Source organism: Ischnura elegans, chromosome 7 (genome assembly GCF_921293095.1).
Source record: "Ischnura elegans chromosome 7, ioIscEleg1.1, whole genome shotgun sequence".
NCBI lineage: Eukaryota > Metazoa > Arthropoda > Insecta > Odonata > Coenagrionidae > Ischnura > Ischnura elegans.
In genome coordinates, this window is record NC_060252.1 from 3,985,673 (window position 1) to 3,997,716 (window position 12,044).

Here is a 12,044-nt window from a genome sequence, read left to right on the forward strand (position 1 = left end):
TTGGAGAAGATTTGAGTTGCTTTACAGGGGCCCGAACATTAGAAGCGTGACAACGAAGGGAAATTCATTGGTTGAGTAATGGGAAATGCGTTTTTGCTGACTACTCAGTTGTCCATTTATTGATTTTCAATGGGAAATTTGAAAATAAAGTATCTCCACTCCTCTCCACGCGTAAGATGTATCAACGCGCGCCGTTAGTGATGCGATAAACAATGGCGCAGCACGACGCGTCGCGTCGTGCTGCGCCTAAAAGAGATTGCCAAAACCTCAAAAACAATTTTTTGAGCTACGAAGTTGAAATTACATGCATATTTTCAAATAAGTTGTGCATCACTTGCCAGATTATTTCTTTCCTGTGCCTTCACGTTAACAATATATTTTAATAAACCAAAGGATGAAATTTGCTATGAAATAATATTCGACTTAGCCTGGATTCGAACCCCGGCTAAGTCAAATATGTTTTCATGGCGAACTTCATCCTTTGGTGTACTCAAATATATTTTTGTTTCTTCTGTAAAATTCTTCTAAGAAATTACGCTTCTGTCTGAAGAGCAGTTTATAAATAACAATGACTGTGATGTGTACTTAAGAGATTTAAATCAATACTTTAAATTGAGCGTAGTAGTTTATGGAATGCACTCAAAGAAAGAAACCTTTCAGTGCCCCTCTTGCAGTGCCCAGCGATTGAATAATAAGAGTCATTCGTAGCAATTTTTTTTAAATTTTACTTTATGGTGATTATTTTCTATCGCTATTATATCTGTTATCCACATATTACAGTGAATGAGACCATATTGCATCCACACGCTCGCCGCGTCTCCGTACTCTCCTCCGCCGCCGGCCAGAACCGGGGTCGACTGCACGCTCGAAAAAAAAAAGGTGTAAAATTCGGGTTTGCAAGATGGTGCACGATTTTACTTTAGGTTCACAATGTAGAAGCTTCAAAGAACGACTTGGAATAAGTAACTTGGCGGAAATCGGCTGAAGTATCTACTTTTTCTCTACGTTTATATAAAAAAAATTTGCTGAAAACAGGCTCCGCCATCAAGTCATATATCTACGGTTAATGATGAAGCAAAATCTTTGAAAATCCTCCAAATCGATAAAAAGAAGTGTTAATTAAGGTAGTACAACATTTTTGTCAGTAAAACTATTAATTAGACCAATGCTCGAGGATAAAGTTGACAATTTTCAGGAATAATCGAGGGTATTCGTTTTTCGCTAATTCGGCCTCAAATATATTTCAAAGCACTGCAGAAACAAGTGAATTTGTACGCAGTCACACGCACGGGTGCAAAGTTTAATACACCAAAGGATGAAGTTCGCCATGAAGAAATATTTGACGTAGCTGGGATTCGAACCCAATGGCGAACTTCATCTTTTGGTGTCCTCAAATATATTGCTAACATGAAGACACAGGAAAGAAATAATTTGGCAATTAATGCACCATTTGTTTGAAAATATGAATGTAATTTCAACTTCCTAGCTCAAAAAATCGTTTTTGAGGTTTTGGCCAGCTTTTTTCGATTCTAGGCCCTTGTGCGACGTAACGAATCAGAGATTGGTGCCGTGGTGTTCTTAGGCCACTGAAGTATTGTGCGTGTGAGATTCGGCGTTAGTGTTGGTGCAGAGGCATTAATTTCAGGGCCTCCATGCATGTTGACGACATACTTACTTCTCCAATGAGGCAATAATGTTGGTTTGGGGAGTCATAGATGGAATGTGCTTTCGAGGTGCGATTAGAAATGATTAGAAGATGATTCGATTACCTCGCGATTCCGACTGGCCGCGATCACGTGACCTCCGCCTCCCGTGCGAGCAGAAGAAAACGGAAAACAGGAGAGCAGTAATGGATGAAATTGGGTGACGAGCACAATAGGCTGGTTTCCTATTATTTTTTTACTGCCCAAAGCGAAAGATTATTACTCCTAAATTACGTATTTCACGCTTTTAGACTTTTAAATGACGATATCTATTTTTCGCGATTAAAATAAAATTGAAAACTTCCAAGCGCGCAAAAACGCGACGACTAAGTATGAATGCTGGGAAAAGCCTGTGTGACGTCGTTCTGGTTCCCGCTTCCCCCGTGTGAAGTGACCTTGGGGCGAGGATATTGTGCGCCGCTGCGATGCTGGCTGCTAGCAGGCTTATATAAGGATTATTAATACCTTATCAAACGAAGGAAACTCTCCGGCCATAGGCAGTTTTAATAGGTGATTATTAAGAGATGTTTCCCTGAGCTCTGTGCCTCATGCATGCATTGGTAATCTCAGACGATGTAAAACTCCTATCTACTCGTATAGAAACTAGGTGCCTGTGACGTCACGTGGAGTGGCATCGCATGGGCGTCAATCTGGCCTTTTTCAAATGCAGTTAAAATTGACCATATCTATTCGTCTAGACTGGGAATTCTAAAACCAATGTGTACATTATGAATACACCAATGGTGGGTAACGAATCGCAATAAATGCCTTTCGTTTTCTTTGATGAAATATAACTACCCTATTGCGAAGCAGCAATCATGATTGAACATTTTAATTGGACGACTATTGTGAAATTCTCTCGCTCTCTCTCTTCCCTTTGTGTATTCATTATACATTCGTCATCGGCTGACTTCCACTCGACTTCTAACTTATCTTATCTGCGAGTGCAGGCGCTCCGGAGTCAATGACGTCACTTCCTCGCTTGCTGGATTCACGCCGGCCAAGCTTTTTAGCGCGTGCCACGTTAACGAAGCTAGGTCATGAAATAGTTACTCTCGCACCCCGATTTGTTTGGTTTTTGCGGGATCTCATGGCGACTCCATTTCGAAGTTATTGTCCAGCATTCCGCGTCTCCACCTCTCTTCTCTTCCGATTGTACGCCTCTAGGGCACAATGGAAGGGGTGGCCGAATGCTGTTATTCGGGGAGCAGGACAAATAGCAGTGGGAAAATCAAGAAAGACACTAGAAAAGTCCATGCGAAGAGAGAATTGCACCGCAAGAGAGATACACTTACAGCGGGTAACTTAAGAATAGAAGTTTAGAAACAATTTAAACAGTTTAAAGTGCTTATACTTCTCTAGGGAAGTGAGGCATAGACAGCAGCGGAGAAATCGATGGTAGAGGCCTTCGAAATGTGGTTTTACAGGGGAATGATGAGGAACAGATGGATTAACCGAGTAAGCAAAGTACCTTCATCGAAGATATTGAGAGAAGAGAAGCCCTATGAAAGCCTTAATGAGACGACGGAACACCTAATCGGCTATATCTTGAGACATGATGTTCTGATGAAGACAATCGTCTAGAGACAAGAGGATGGCAAGTACTGAAAAGGAAGATATCAGATAAATAAATAGATCCATTAGTAAAAGAAAGATGGGAATAATGAGACGTTGGTGTGAACAGTTCAGCTGATCGGAGAATTGAGTGGAGAGCTGCGTCAAAGCAGTCTTAGGATGATTGATGACGATGGCGGCTATAGTGCGTATTTATTACCATTTCACATTTACCTCTTGCGACGAATACACTCCCACTGTAATGCCTATCACTTCGTGTCCATTCTTCAGGCCGTTTTACAAGGGGCACGTGCTTGCACAATCTGACGTATTTACGAAGGCGCATTCAAAATTGCATCGTGTAAGGTGGTGAATTGCCAGAACGCATGCGAGAATGCGTGGACGTGAGATGGCAAAATAGCCCCTGTTCTAATTTCGTTCACGCATTCGTGCAAATACACGCCATTTTATAAATTAATGCAGTTCTAACATGCGCAATTCCGTGCCCCGGGTAAAACGGCCTTTCCAAAATGCCCCACGCACCTGTCCGCTCCGATATTTATTCTTCCTTCCGCTGTGATCGGCTGTGCTTTTGCAATCGAGTCAAACACTTTGAATTTATTGTTTCGTGAGGAATCATTCAGATGTTTGCTGTCCGTTTGCGATTGAGAATTAGGGGAATTACTTTTCTCATGTCAAGATTAACTTTGGTCCATATTGCTGGTTTTACATACATGTTGTGAAAACAACTACTCATCTCAATTTTTGCCTTTTCGCGAGGATTTTATTCCTATCATCATCGTCACCATCCCTGGGATTAACTTGATCTCCGCCCAAATCTCCTGTCAGATGAACTATTCGCACCTACGCATTCATTCTCTTTCGCAATGTTCTATTACTAATGGATCTATTTATTTATCCGATATCTTCCTTTTCCGTCTTTGCCACTTCTTCGACGATTGTCTTCATCAGGCCATCATCTCTCTAGGCCGTTTTACACGGTACACGGAATTGCTCAAGTTAGAGCTGCATTAATTTCTAAAATGGCGTGGAATTGCGCCAATGCATGAACGAAATTAGAACATGGGCTATTTTGCCGTCTCACGTCCACGCATTCTCGCATGTGTTATAGCAATTCACCGCTTTACACGACGCAATTTTGATTGCGCCTTCGCACGTACGTCAGATTGCGCAATTCCGTGTACCGCGTAAAACGGCCTTCTGAAGATGTGGCCGATTTGGTTGATCCCTCTCCTCAGCAAGGTTTTCACGAGGCTCTCCTTCTCTCATCTCCGTATTACGCACCTCGCTAGCCGCCCCTTATGACGAGTGGCGGGATATGTCAGCCAACGCCATCGGATTTAAAAAAATGACAATGAAGAGAAAAAAATAGGATAGGAAATGCGCGAATTCAGTCTCACCTAGAATTCATAAAGGTCTTTTATCGTTATCTTGGGAAAAACGGATTTTCATACCTATTCGTTCGGCAAAATATCTTTCTTACATTAATTTATCGTTTCTTTCGGAGCTGGAAGTATGGTAGCGCCTCGCAAATACGTGGTGGCTCCGTGGCCGAATAGGTTCACCTCATCCGCGGTTGTTGCGGTGCGGTGCAGAAGGGATCGAATTATTGTGCTGTTTTCATTTTGTAAAAAATGCATTATTAACATCAACGCACTATCGATGAAGTTGACCCAATAAGTAGCTAATATTGAATTTATTAAACGACTAAATTTATTAAAATGATGACCATCTACGTTGGCACATTTAATTCTAAGCAGATTCATGCACTGCGAGGAAATAAGCTGAGACGTTAACAGTAGTTGTATCTTTGTGTCCTTGCGGCTAATTACTGTCAAATCTCTATCGAGTCAAATTCCTGCCCATAGTTTAGACCAATATTTTTGACGGTTTTAAATTTGCGTCATTCAAATCGTGGGCCAATCAATAATATGTACTCAATGGGACAGAACTTCCTTCTTTGTTTCTTATAGTGCGCATCATGACTGGAGAAGAACTCATCATAATTTATTACCTATCATATATTAATTACGTTGCATTCCTTTTATTACTAATGGTAATTAAGAAACCTATTCTAACTCATTGGGAATTTTTGCCTCAGAATATCCAGATCGTTCCATTGAAGCCTGATTTTCGGGAAAGAGTTTTTGGCTCGAGTGAATTTCGCTTATATCCTTTGTTACACTGACATAAGTGGCCAAAGAAACCCTTGGTTGCTTTCCTAGGAACTAGGGGAAGTCCTACTACAGTTTCTTGTGAAAATTGTTCGCGTCTATCTGATACTACTCATTATAATGCGCTCCTGAATTAGAGTGGAATCCGTGAGTGGCGCGTGTGTCTGGGGACAGAGGTTACTTCTAGGCTGCAAAGGGAAGCTTCCTCAGAACCCGAGAGAGCTCTAAGTAGCTGCTTTGTACCTCAAGTTTATAATTCAGTTTAAAATTATATTTACCGGTTTTGGCTATTGTCCGAGGTATACTTTATCGGGAGTCACTTAAATCATCTAAAATGCATTTTCATTGGGCACGGAAGTTGATACATCCTCTACGATCATTTGCATACCAATTCATTCGATGATTTGTTAACATTGAGGTGAAACGGAAGCGTTTTTAATGAAAATCCTTATTACTTATACGAATGGTCACGTAGGTAGCCGTGATTTTGATGATAACTGAAGTTGCGACGGATGGCGATTACATGAATTACGATGTACATACAACGACAGTAGTGATTGGGGTAATTTTCGGAGACAGCGTTTTAATGTTTCCGACGGCATTGACGTTGTGGTTTGGGTACCGATCGTCGGGTACTTCCGGATGAAATTCACCAAAAGTAACCCTTCAGTGGCGATGAAAATCGCAATGTTTATGACGTATGGGGACGGAGTGTGAGAAGCAACGGTTGGTTCCGATGCGTTGTTAGCGGCCATCAATGCCCCATTTTGAACTCATACCGACTCATTATTACGTGCGTGGTATAATCATGTGCTTGGTATTGCACCGAACACACTTGACATCTACCAGACTGGGCACTCTTGTCTTTTTTTCCGAAGAGAGAGAACAAGAGTTCATATTGGTTTCTTCTGCGTGGATGGAGCGATTTGCATGTTATCATAAAATGAGGAATGCGCGCTTATTTGCACTGATCTCAGGAAGCTAATGAAACACGAATCTGTGGATGAATATACTCAGCGATCGTCGACGATTATTCTCTTTTCGACCTCACGAAATTCGTTTCTCATATGTTTCCGCCAATCAGATATTGTGAGAAGAGAAGGACGCCGACGGCCTATGACGAATGTACGAGTATAATGGAGGGCTGACTCTCCATCGGTCAGACTCAGATTGTGTTCTCAAGCACCGCATTGCATTTAAATGAATTTAGACAAGTCGCCTGTAGGGTCGCTGAAAGGCAAAGCGATCCGTATATCACGGAGAATTAGGGCTGTGGGACGATTTTTATGTCCGTAGTGATGATTTGATCTGACAAAGTCATCACTTATCACACCTTTCCTTGCGATGTCATGCAATACATATATGAATGTAATGCCTCTTTGGAGGCGTGGTAAAGTCCTCGCCTGCCAAACAAGAGGTCGCGGGTTCAAGTCCCGCACGGGAAGGCTGCCCCTATCCAAGGTATGATTGTTTGTGAAGTTGTATTTGTTAAAAATTGTAGGAAAGCCCCGATGTAAAGGCCGACATGAGCTGTTTTCGACATTATGATAATAAATAAATAAAATGTTGAAAATAAAAGGATCGCTTTACACTCCATGCCGCGTTGCGGACAATTATGAAAACCGATTAATATGCGCCCAAATTGGCAGTGAATATTCTTTTTGTCTGTTCGCTGGAGCCTCGCCTTTGATGGACGAGTGGTGTGATGTTGACCGAGTAAGTGCAACGAATGGATGGATATGGCCATTTATGGAATGTGCGGTCGGAATGTGATTCATCACCATCCGTGGGAAATACCTTCGTACTGCGCCAGTGTCGAAATAGGAGCCGAATTGTGTGTCTTGAAGTGAGTAGCGGAGAGTAATTAGCAGGAAAATTTATCTTCCCAAGTGTATTTATTCTTTAATGGGCTTAATGGGTACCTATGTTGCTATAGAGACTGGAATGATCTGCGAGGCTGAGTGAGGGAGTGGATGCTGGCTTCGCTGCTGGACCAGTCACCAGGTGAGAGGGCCTGCCATCTGGCGGGGAACCTCGGAGGTTCGGAGGGGAGGGGCTAGTTCAATACTCCCCCTTCCCCTCTCACTTTCCCCGCTCCATTTGCCACCGCCCGTGGCGCTGGCGTCGCCGGTCGTCTGTCAGTCCACGGCCGGAGACAATCGTGAGCGGTGGTGGTTGGTTGTCGTGCGATTTGTTGTGGTTGTCGCAGTGAGTGCTTCGGACTTCACAGTTTGTTGCAGTGCTGTTTATCTTCACAGATACGTGCGCGTGTGTTTCGGAGGGAGGTGTCTTTATCGATTGGTCCTCGCCCACTCGTCGTGTGTTCAAGGAGTTCTCTCTCCAATTGGGTGGGCGCCATTGTTGCGTCACCACAGTCTGCCTCCACGGAGGAGGTGATTGCTACGCCATCGGTCGTGTGTGTCTGTTGCAGTTGAATGCCATCAGCTTCTGCGGCCCTCTCGGTGAGTGAGTGTCTCTTGAGTGAATGTCTGTTCGAGGCGTGATGCTGTGCATTTGTTGGCGACTAGCAAAGGGACGTGTGTTTCCTTTTGTTCTGACCAATTACGTCTTAGTTCATTTATACATTCCTGGGTTTCATGAATCCAAGTGCACCGTAAGCAATACTATGCAATTTTTTCGTTGGCATGGCAACCAGGTGCCGCTGTCATAGTCTCTTCTTGTCGTCGGACACCATGACATGTTGCAAGATACATCTAGTATGGCTTGTTTTGTTAGAACATCGTGTGAAATACGATTACACGTGGACTGGGGGCCGATGCAATTACTTACAGGGATGCCACTTATCGTAATTACTATTAGATATTATTCACATCTCAAGTGATCCTGCGTGCGCTGCGGCTTGAGTTTCTCTCTCGTTTTTATGCGCACGTATATGGATAGGGTTGCGTACGTATGTAGTGTTTGTTGGAGGGGGGGTGAGAGGGGGGGGGGCGTGTCCTCCTGGTGTGTGATGGTGAGCGATGACGTCACAGCCAGCTCTCTAACTAACGAACTCTTCCCACGGCCGTTCGCCCTATTGTCTTCTCGAGATGTTCCCATTCATTGTGATGGCAGTTGCCGCAAGTCGACACGGGAGCAGCACTTGCGAGATCCAGCCAATTCAGCAGCTCACAAGTGCTCACTTCCTGCTTCGCTCCTCCGCTCCTGGCAGGGGGTGCCCCTTCATCGTCTCCTATTATCTAGTAAACACGCTGTCCCACTCAGCGAGCATTGATTGATTCCGTGGCCCACAGGCGAACCAGAGAGAGATAGAGAAAACAGCTATTAAAACGCCCTCTTGCCAGCACACTCTCAATTTGACTGGGAAAGGATCGTCCCCTGATGTATATGGTCCCATTTCATCGTCTAATCTCTAGAGGCACCTATTTGCACCACGAAGTGTATTCCCCTCTCTCTCACTGTACGTGGTACTGCTGCAGTGCGTACAGTCACTTTCAAAAGTCTGTCGCCAGCGCTGAGCTCAAACTTCGGGTATTGTCAATGCCTTAATTAAAAGTGTCAATTTGACTCTCCCCGTCCGCTTTCTTACCCAGTCATTTTTCACTACTCCTCAATTCTTCGCGACTTCCCCGACTCCCGGAGTCACAACACAAGGCGAAGCATAAGTCCTCTGTCGTGCGATTCTCACCCTGATAGTATTCTGAGATAAATGTTCTGAGTAGTCTGGTTCGTACTAAATAAACCGAGACGTATCTGTGTCACAACGCACATATAAGGAAGAAACGAAATTGGAATTTACGTCTGAAAGACGATTCTAAAACTTTCCCATGAAATAACCGTTTAGATTATGCCTTTAACACATGATTACCAAACGCCATCAATGCATACTGCTCTATTTTGAAGTATTTTAGACACTCCTTAACGGCACTGTTGACAGGCGCATTCATTATTCCGAGAATATTTTATTGGGAAATATATTATCCTACATTTTTCTACTAGCCTCATCGCTCGTGTAACCAAAAATAATCACGTTTGCTAAATTATTATATTTACTTCGGCATGAGTTTTTCTTTGGGATTCGGTTTGATCACCATCTGCCAAACACCGTAGAGGTGGCTGCTTGAGTATTTTGCAGATGTGGATGATATTTATTCCAGTCTTTACGAGCATTTACCTATGCAAATGTTAAAATAATGCTTAATAGATTCCAGGTATCAGTAAGTAATTAACCCACATCTTCATGTAAATCGAACGTTCGAATGCCTAAGTAATGATATAATGCCTATCATAAATAGATTTTCGGTACTTAAAAAACCACGGGAAGCATTAAATAAATGACTTATTTGCCATTTTATAGCACATTTGGCATATTTTATCTTTGCTCATTTCATTGAGAGCTCCGACCAAGTCTTTCCCATTGTTCGTTTCTTTTTTCTGCAAGAATCAGTCGTAATTGGCGCCTGGTGGCACAATGGATTTCCATGTCAACCACATAAGTACATGTATGTAGTTTTACGAGGGATACCAGAATTCACACTTGCGCAATGAGTACCCTGAGTCTGTCTTATGGATGAAAAAATATTGATCATATAGATACCTCAAATTAAGCATGCATAATATTCATTCGATAAAAATATATTGTGTGGGGTAGCTGATGACTATTTATGCTGAAGTAATACAAATTACTTATACATTGGCTACCAATTATAATAATTGGGCCGCAGCGCTTATCGGTGCGTAACCTAGGGACTCCTACGGAAGAGAAAAATGATGCAAGGCCTTGTAGATGCGAGCATAAAAAAGAATGGGGAAGGCGAGATGGACGGAGAGAAAAGGAACAAGTAAGTGCTATCCATGGTGGGGAGATTTGAGTAAGTAGTAGAGATATGGATAGAATGAAAGGTCCCAATGGAATGGGCGTCACTCGTAATTGAAGAGGAGCGTGAAGTTCGAGCTACTGTAGCGTGTGGGGGGTACGGGGGGCGGGGTGATTCGCCAAATACTCCATGTAAACCTATACTAACAGGATACCTTTAATAATTATCGAATATACTCCCTATTTTATTTCGGAGGGGTAAAGGAATTTCGAACTTATAACAATCACCATGACAGTCCTAATTAATTGTTTCACTCCTCTAAACCACCCCAACCACTTGAAGTAAGTAGTCTGGCTTGTGCTCAAAAATACCGAGACGTATCTGCGTCGCAACGCACATATGAGGAAGAAACGAAAATCGGAATTAACGTCTGAAAGATTATTCTAAAAATTTCCCATGAAATAACCTTCTAGATAATGGTTGGAAGGAAATTACTCTGCTTTTCTATAAAACACGTTGTTTTGTAGAAAAGCAAAGTAATTGCCTTCCAACCATATAATGGAATTCTACAACGTAAAGGCCTCAACAATTCAGTGCTTCTAGATAATGCCTTTGACACATGATTACCAAACACCATCAATGCGTACTTCTCTATTTTGGCGGACTGGATAGGAAAATGTGCTATTTCGAATTGCAGCAGATTCTTGTTTCTGCACGTACATTCGAACAAGTTTGCAAAAATTACAATTTGCACTTTTGCTGTGATTCACGCGATTGCACATTCAGACGTAAACTCGTACGGCACCGTTAACCAGGCCACAAGATTGCTTTGACGCTTCTAACCAATCAATTTTCCCATCGGCATATAAGCACTCTTTAACACCTGCATACCTACACAATAGGGTGGTTTCCTGGTATTTTTTATTGCCTACATCGAAAGATAATTACTCCTGGAGTACGCATTTCACGCTTTTAGATTTTTAAATGACGATATCTATTTTTCGTGATTAAATGAAAAGTGAAAATTTTCAAGCACGCGAAAACGCGACTGCTAGGCATAAATGCTGGGAAAAGCCCGTGTGACGTCATTCTGGTCACCTTGGTGCGAGGTTCTGAGCTCCAATATGATGCAGGCTGCTATCAGGTAGCAGAGTACCCTGCTAGCAGGTGGCGCTTGGTTTAAATAAGGATTATTAATACCCTATCAAACGAAGGAAACTTTCCGGCCTTAAGCAATTTTAGTAGGTGATAATTAAGAGATGTTTCCATGAGCTCTGTGCCTCATGCATGCATTGGTTATCTCAGACGATGTAAAAATCCTATCTACTCGTATAGAAACTAGGTGTCTGTGACGTCACATGGATTGGCATCGCATGGGCGCCAAACTGGCTTTTTTCAAATGAGGTTAAAATTTACCATTGCCATTCGTCTAAACTGGGAATTCTAAAACCAAATAATGTGTTTATTATGAATACACTAATGGTGGGTAACGAATCGCAATCAATGCCTTTCGTTTTCTGTGATGAAGGGAACTACCCTATTCTTCCGCTTTACATCGCCTGCTCTCCATCGCGCTCCTTCCACTTCTCTACCTCAACGGTAATCTGCATTGTGTGCCATGGTGCGATTGAATTGAATAGCCTTTTAGTTTTTGACGTTCCGCCCTTGTTCGTGCTGCTGGGTTCGTCCGGGAAGAAGGGAGCTGCCAAAGGAGAGTCCTCCGCTCTAAGGGCCCACTTAAAACACTAAATGCATCACTTATGGAATGGCGCTTCTCGAAGAACTCTGCGACTGTATTAAAAATGGTTGGCGTT

At 42.7% G+C, this 12,044-nt stretch overlaps 1 protein-coding gene across 3 annotated transcripts in view; it reads left to right on the top strand.

Annotated features, from left to right (window-relative positions):
- LOC124162918 (SH3 and multiple ankyrin repeat domains protein 1) overlaps positions 1 to 12,044 on the top strand; it is a 212,181-nt gene that overhangs the window by 14,734 nt on the left and 185,403 nt on the right. For 2 of the 3 annotated variants that reach the window (XM_046539657.1, XM_046539654.1), the window contains exon 1: positions 7,582 to 7,914. The exons of the other annotated variant lie outside the window; for it this stretch is intronic. The gene's annotated coding sequence lies outside the window, so the exon portion shown is untranslated. Of the gene's footprint in view, positions 1 to 7,581; positions 7,915 to 12,044 lie in introns of those variants that run through there. 3 annotated transcript variants of the gene reach the window in all.